Source organism: Anneissia japonica, unplaced genomic scaffold, assembly GCF_011630105.1.
Source record: "Anneissia japonica isolate Jap-2015-1 unplaced genomic scaffold, ASM1163010v1 scaffold284969_len127995_cov102, whole genome shotgun sequence".
Classification (NCBI taxonomy): Eukaryota; Metazoa; Echinodermata; class Crinoidea; order Comatulida; family Comatulidae; genus Anneissia; species Anneissia japonica.
Genome location: NW_022753918.1, coordinates 47,736 through 54,818, shown reverse-complemented (window position 1 = coordinate 54,818; position 7,083 = coordinate 47,736).

The following is a 7,083-nucleotide window of genomic DNA, read 5'->3' as shown; positions in this document are numbered from 1 at the left end:
ATATATATATATATATATATATATATATACATGCATATATACATACACAATAAATGTTTACTTACGGTAAGGTACAGTTTCCCAGAAAGTACTAGTTTTTTCAAGTTGTTGGTCATATACTATGCATGTAAAATTTTTCTGTTCCGAAATATTGAGAACCTTTAAAGCAAATGTATTGTTTTGTATTTGGTACTTCGTCTTATAATTATCCACTAATGAATTTACATCAGCAGCATACCCAGAAACTGTTGTATCCCCTGCCAACCAGTGCAGGGACAATATTGGAACAGTGCTGTTGTATCCACAATTTAAAAATATGTCCTCATATTGGCAGAATCTTATGCTAATACTGCATACGAGAGATATTCTCATAATATCTGAAAAATAAAAAAATAAGTTTTAATAACAAATAATAACAGTTATTGAAAAATAGTTACTGTAATAGAAAAATCAATTCCATTTGTTAGCCAAGCCTTACACGATTGTAATCGACATTGGGCATCTAAAGACTAATTGGAAACTACAAGAAATTGACACAGCATGCACTATACTGATATTTAAATGAAGGTTTGAGATTATTTTATTTGTTGCAATAAAATTAAAAAGATTTCCTCGTAATATGAATGGGAAATGTGTTGACTTGAACATTTAGCACACTCAAAGGGTATCCCGTCCTTTTATTAGGATTGTCCTTTCAATAGGGGTTAACTGTTGTAGGGTAAAAGGCAAGCTATGAAAGACCTTGGAAAAGACCAGCAATGTTGTATTGGATAGAGGCAGTGGTGGAAAGAAGCAGGAACGGCAGATGGAAACTAAGGTTTCTTGTATGATGACAAGAAACTTAGAAATGAGATCATACGTGGAAAGTTAATGGCAAGAGAATTCAGTCGAAAGCTGAAATAGAGAGGGAGAAACAAGACCCTGGTGGTGAAGACGTCGTACGCAGGAAACAGTCATATATACGAAATCGTAAAATGAAATGGAAGGTCAAAACCAGAAAAAGAGGGAGGCTGCTGAAACGGATAGAGCGACGGTTTCAATGAGGATACAAAAGAAGCGGGGTTAACAGAAGAAAATGCTGTAGACAGGAATATTATATAGAGGACGGCCATCTTCATCACCAACCCTCCTTAAAGGGTTTAAGGCCAGAAGGAGAAGGGTAGCAGATCAAAATTAAAGTCATGCTCAGATTGTAACTATTCTTGAAGCTGATGTTGCCGCTGTTGATTACTGTTTTTTACACGGTGTTCGCCGCTATTGCTGCCTATGTTGTTGCCGCTTTGGTTGACACTGCCTCTGTTGCTGTGTATTGTTCTTGCCTTTGTCGTAAAGGCTTCCACCCGCCTAGTTAACATCGTTATATTATCGTCCTTACCATTATCAAAAATAATTTAAAATATTATTTAAAAAAAATAAAACTTTTATAGAAAGGAATTCCTGGCGAGGTACCAATTATTATTGTTTGCTGTACACCGTACACAACGTGGACACTGAACAGTCATTTTTTTCCATTATGTATTCAGTCTTTTAAACAATATATGTGCATAACAGAAAAAATGAAATTTGTGGAGATCAGACAGGATCAATCAAATTGAACCTAATCACGTGTAGTTAAGGCCAGTTGCCCCAAACCCAAATTCAGCAACACACACACACAAACACACATTACGGTAGAAAAATTGGAAAAACAAAATAATTACAGTATTATTCAAAATATATATTTTCCTTTCGAAAAACATGACGGGATTTTTAGATCTGCAGCATCAGTTAACAGTATAAGGAACTAGTACTAAACAACAATAGGCAACCTGACAGATGGGAAAATGATTGGGTCCTTGATGCTTGATGACGGAAGCAAAAACGATCGTTATGTCGGTATTGATTTCAATACCGTCATGAACCGTGCTGCAGTCCTTCCAGAACATTAAAGCACAGAATAAGAAGTAATTTGTCCCTTTTAAAAGACAAAGATGAAAGAGAGAACAGATGTAACCTCTCCTCCAAGCTCATCTGTCCTCGATGCTGTTTAAGAGCAAAACGAGTTGCTCTTCAATGGACTCCCTCAACCTGATCTGACAAAGATTTTAAAAACTATGGAGTAAAATTGGTCAATTTTGAATGAAAAGTAACACCAAGGTATTTAATAGTGGTCCCCGCGAACTAATAAAAGAGCCAAACAAAAATAGGCAAATGTTTAATACACCAACGTGTGATATTCAGAACATTGCCTTCAAAACATGCTGTTAGCATTAATCAGAACTGGAGATTTTTTATCTAAAATATATGACCAGTCATGAATGATGGTTACTAGTTGCATAGTAATTGCGGATTGTAACAGACCCAGCCGATCTTCCACAGGTGAGATCATCAGCGTCTATGTTTGCGTGAGAGAAACAAACTGCACATGTCCATACGTAAATGACGTTTGTCAGAGATGTTAGCAGCCAGCTGATGTTAACTTCTAAGAAGTAGGGTGAAACCAGCAACGTCTTGAATCTTGTGATCGGTGTTAGTAAATCGAAGTTGAAGTTTCTCCCAAAATGAAATTGAGGATGATGAAGGACTGTATAATATGGTGCCAAATGTCCACTTACATTTTGTTATCACTGCACATCACCAATATCAGCTCAATGAGTAAGGTGAGCACTACAGTAATAAGTATAAAAGCTCCCCTGTTACAACGATCTCTGCGAAAAAAGGATGAGTCAAGGGCTTACCCACCTGAAAAACGGTATTCAGTCAACCAAGTTTCAAACAGCTGATTGTTGAAGAACATCTCTAGTGCCTGGGACTAATAGTACTTATAATTTCATAATTACAGTTTGTTTTACCATTGTGCGATACAAAAATTGGAACAGACCTAGGATTATTTGGTCCAAGGTTTTTGTATATAACACCTGAAAGAATAACTGGAATGTTCAAGAATGATTGCTTTTATTCGAAATCATTGATTCATTGAATTTTCATAAAGCGTTCTAAGTATTCTAGGTTCCAAGTGTTTACAAGTTATTTGCAGGGCTGGAAACTCACTATAGTCTGTAGGACAATGGCTCTGGAACATGCTTGGTTGATTCAGTTGGCTGCATTCTAATTCACTATACCAACCAAGACTGCTATGGCATATGTAGTATACACTTCGCAGACATCAAAATGTAACAAAAGTAACAATTGAGAGGTAGTCATGCAAATAAATAATTGTAGGGGACTATTTTGAGACTGGTTTTTTACCCGACTTGTACTTGCTTGTCTCATTATTTTACGAACACATTAGCATTGATAATTGCTAGGTTTACCTGGCCTACAGAGCTGTAGTTTATTTAAGAATTAAAGTCCCTTTTTGCCGTGTGGATTGGTTTGCTTCAATTGTCATCAGCAGCAGCACTGTAACTGTAGAGATTCTAAGCAGGGAAGTATGACTGGTGGATGAAATGTATAATTTATTGATAAAAACTGCACAATAGATAGAAAGTGTGAATTGACTTAATGAAAACCAGCTTTCAAGGTATGTTTTACAGATAGTGATACTGGATCAGCCAAAATATTATTAGCACTGTCTCTAGTTCGAATATACAATAGACAAAACACTGACATTATTTCCAATCTGGCCAAGTTGACAGGTATTCGTTGAGAAATTCTCAACAAAACAAAAGTTCATTTCAGAATAAATATATTCTGCCAGTATTTATAAATATTTACCAAGTCAGCAGCAGTTCTGTGCAGTTTCTTACCGGTTTCTGTGCAGTTTCTTACACAGTCAGTGCAAACTGACTGGGTTCTGCTTCAAAGCAGTTACTTCTTTCTTTATTCTTTATTCTTTCTTTCTTTTTTTCTGGCAACATTGCAAAAGGCTACTAGTGGCAAACTACAAAAGCCGATTTTATTAAAATTTAATCAGTAGGATTGGTGCCACTTCTCATTTATGGGGCGTTCACAACTTGGGGTCAAAGGTCACATAGGGGTCATTAGGGTAAAAAAAAGCCAAAATCGTATAAAAGACTACTTCTCTCACAAATAGCATAGCACAGTCTTGTCCTCTGCACATATGCATTGGCATAAGACAGAGTCATAGGGTGTTCATTGATTTGGGATCAAAAGTCATTAATTTTGTCATTTTTATATTTTTTCTGGCAACATTTCAACTAGTGCCAAAGGGTTGTGCCGATTTCAACTAAACCTGGTCAGTATAACTGGTGACACCTGTTCACCGATTATGGTCAAAGGTCGCATAGGGGACATTAGGTTAAAAGATTAAAAAAATTAATAAAGACTAGGCCTACTTCTTTCACAAATAACATAGCACATTCTTATCCTGTGCACATATGCATTGGTATAAGGTAAGATTTTTATAGTGCTCAGGGAATTATGGTCAAAGGTCATTAAAGGGTTATATCTGGTGACATATTAAAATGCTACTAATGGCCAACGATTGGACCGAATTCTATCAAATTTGATCATTAGGAACCATCGACACCTCCTGCACCCCTGTCTGAGAACAGAAATTACATAGGGGTCATCGGAGTCAAAGCTCCAATTTACAAGTTATGACCTAAATATGAAAAAACAAATGCTCTTCACCCTATAGGTCAAAGGTCCATATTTTTATGTTGCTAAAATATATTATGGATGATACTTAGGACATTGTAAATATGTTTTAATGTGATCTCAATATCAATTAAGTTCAAAAGAGTCATTAGGGTGAAAATGATCAGATATTGCTATTGACAAACGATTAAATCAATTGCATTAGGCAGACTCCTACCAATCATGGGGTGTTCACAGCTTCAGGTCAAAGGTTACAGGCGTCATCTTGGGGTCAAATCCTGGAAAAATGACTGTGTTCATGTTTTTATTGAACATAATATCTCCAGTTATTATTTATACCATTGTCAACATCATCATCATTATTATCGCCACCAGAACTACGATTCCATTATCAACATTACCATTATAAGTCTATATTTGTTTATATACATGGTTTTAATAATAACAAACTGACACATGTTTTACTTACTCATTAGAATTACATTGAGCAGTTTCATCTTGTTTATACAGCAAATATGTCAATCTGTAGATAATAAATGTATATATATACATATATATACACACATATATATATGGTTTTAATAGCATCATCAAAGGTATATATATATATAATATAATATAAATCATCAAAGGTACATATACTGTTTTAATAAGGACATGATGGAACATCGTAGGCTAACTTTTTAACGAATAAAGTCCTATAAAAAGTCATTGTGTAACAAAATGCCTCAGACGGGATTCGAACCTGCGACCTCTTGCTGAGGCATTTTATTACACAATGTCTTTTTATAGGACTTTATTATATAATAATTATAATATTCTATATATATATATATATCGCACTTTCTCAACAATCTCTCACAAATCCCTAACCCTCAGACGGATGCTCTATTGGTCACCATGGATGTCACATCCCTGTACACGAACATCCCCCATGCTGAAGGCCTAGCCGCTCTTGAATCGTTGCTCAGCAAAAACTCGTTTCCATTAGATTATACCCAGGATATTTTATCTATTTCTAGGTTCACACTTACCCATAATAATTTTATATTTAAAGATCAACACTATACCTTCAGATCAACGGTACTGCCATGGGTACTAAAATGGCCCCCAATTATGCTAATGCCTTCATGGCTTCTCTCGAGGAGAAACTTATCAACAGTTTTCATCTCAAACCCATACATTATGTCAGATACATTGGCGACATTTGGCATTGATGCGCTTGAGCTTTTCAAAACTCATGCGAACACTTTCCATCCCACTATTAAATTCACGTTTGAACACGCTCAACACACTCTCCCGTCTCTCGATGTCTCTGTCAAGGTTACAGACGGGCAACTCTCGACTTCTTTGTACTGTAAGCCCACCAATCGTCACTTTTATATTAACTATAACAGCTTTCATCCCCTTAAACTCAAACAATCATTGATATTCAGCCAAAGTCTTCGCATTAGACGAATTTGTTCTATCGATGATGACTATTTTGATCACGTCAACAAGCTCACGGCTTAATTTCTGGATAAAGGTTATCCTCTTAAATTCATCCTCAAGCAAACTTCTGGAGCTAATAGGTTTTCTAGACCTTCTCTCCTCACTCCCAATCCTAAGCCCATCATGGAACGCATACCCCTAGTCATTGATTACAGTCCCAGTAATTCCCAAATAGCTAACAGACTTAAACAAGGATTTCAATCCCTCAAACTCGATCCCTCCATAAACACCATTTTCAATGATCCCCCAGTAGTAGCCAACCGCCAACCGCCCTATCTCAAATCTATTCTATCTTCATCTCGCTTACTTTCACCCTGTAGGTCCGCTGGTAATACCAAGTGCCACAAGCCTAGATGTCAAATTTGTAAATTTATCACCACCGATAGCTCTATTTCTATGCCTCATTCTGGCTGCACCATTCGTCTCCCCTCTCTTAACTGTGATGCTCACAATGTTGTATATATGTTATTCTGCAATATTTGTGATGATGGTCATTATTTTGGCGAAACTGGTGTTGATTTTAGGTCCAGATTTAATAACCACAAATCTTCTATCCGACACAATCGCAAAGGTTTTCCTGTAGCAGAACACTTTAACTCTCCCAACCAATCTCTCAGCAACCTACGGTGTGCCCTCATATCCACTAATTTCTCCTCCCTCAACCAACGTAGACTCATGGAACTCAAACTCATTATCAGACACAAAACACACGTATCTGGTTTAAACAAGGATCATGGTATCCTTAGTGGGTTCTAGTTTTTTAAGGCATAACTTTTCATTTGGATCCATTTCTGTAGTTACCTGATTTTATTTTATTTTACTTTATTTTATTTTATTTTTTGGAATTTATTCATTACTATAAAGAAACTGGTAATCTTCTTGAACTGAAATCCTTGATTATAGCACCAAATGGACGTAAGTTGACAAAAAATACAACGCATTTTAAAAATAACACAAAAGATTTAATGAAAGACATGTTTCGGGTTACCTTCAACCCATCATCAGTTAACAAAAAAACACAACAGAAATGAACCAAATACTTTTCATGTA